This window comes from Acyrthosiphon pisum, chromosome X (assembly GCF_005508785.2).
Source record: "Acyrthosiphon pisum isolate AL4f chromosome X, pea_aphid_22Mar2018_4r6ur, whole genome shotgun sequence".
NCBI classification, from domain to species: Eukaryota; Metazoa; Arthropoda; class Insecta; order Hemiptera; family Aphididae; genus Acyrthosiphon; species Acyrthosiphon pisum.
Genome location: NC_042493.1, coordinates 53,001,933 through 53,003,451, shown reverse-complemented (window position 1 = coordinate 53,003,451; position 1,519 = coordinate 53,001,933).

Sequence of the window (1,519 nt, the reverse complement as noted above, 5' to 3'; positions counted from 1 at the left end):
TCCATTTGGATGTATGGCATCCAAATATGGGGCTCTGCAAAAAGTCACATATAAATAAAATTCAAATAACCCAAAATAAATTATTTCGTTTAATAACAAAGGCTCCTTTCTATGTATCCAATCAAACTTTACACTCAGACCTAAAAATGAACACAGTGTTAGAAACCGCTACCAAGTCTTGCTCTCGTTACCACAACTCTCTCTTCGACCACCCTAACATCCTAGCTAAAAATTTAACCAATCCAATGCCTGGCAACCCTCCCAAAAGATTGAAAAGAAAGTGGTGCCGCGACCTACTTTTATAATTTAACCTTACGACTCTGACCTGGAGTGTCACCAGTGGGTGGCTTCTCCTTCATATTTTTCTGGCTGTTATCTTAATTTGTTAACACTTAAGCTTATTATACATAATTTGTATAGATTGTTTAACTCAAATAAAAAAAAAAAAAAAAAATTAAAAATAATATTCAATAATTTTCCTTGAGTAATTTATTATAAAATGTTTAATATTATCATAGATTAAATATACAAAATATTTATTCTATATTTCATTGATTTATCTATGTAATAATATACACCAGTCAACTTAACCCAAATACGGGGTAAGATTACGAATTCAGAATTTTTTTTTTTGTAAAATGTATAGGTAAGTGATAAACCCTTTAATATTATAAAGCTTGAAATTATTAAAGGTTATTCTTCATATTTAAGACAATGTTTATACAAAATTTCAATATTTTCCGAATATTATTTAATAATGTAAATATATTAATCAATCCTTAAGTTCAACTTACCACATTTAATACTACGTATTCTGAATATTTTTAAAAAATATTTATTACGTTGAAAAAAATATTTTTATCCAAAAAATAATAGAGTAAACTTTTACGATGCTTCATTGTTATTTTTTTTTGGTAAATTACAGATTTGTTTTAAGAATATTGAATAGACACATTTATTTTTAGACCTATATATAGATTTATATTGTCAAATAACAAGTTATTCGCTTTCAAGTTTAGTGTTAGATATTAAACATTATTCACAAATTAGGTAGGCATCATTATTTTTTCTAAAATTTAAAAATTATGAGCAGTAATGCGGTTGGTTTATTATTTTTAAAGCTATAATATAGGTTTGAGCTAGGTAGGTACTTCCAAAGATCAAACTATTTTAACTATTTTATATATTGCTACATTTTTACTAAGTGACCCCTAACCAAAATATTAAATCCATTATAGGTACGGTATAATATATTTCAGCCACATTTTCGGTTTTTTTTATTGGTTTTAAATTTTAATCAAAACATTATTACTGAAATATCAATAGATATTTTTAACTTTTACGAATCCTCTTTTAACTGAACTTCTCTGTATTCTTTAAAATAATTCAAAAATATTTATTTAGAGGTAGGTCATATTTTTTGTGTGAATCTTAAATAGAATATCATAACAACCGCTCAACAGTCTACATGAAAAATTATAAAAGAATATATAAAAAAAAAGCGTAATTATCCAGCGCG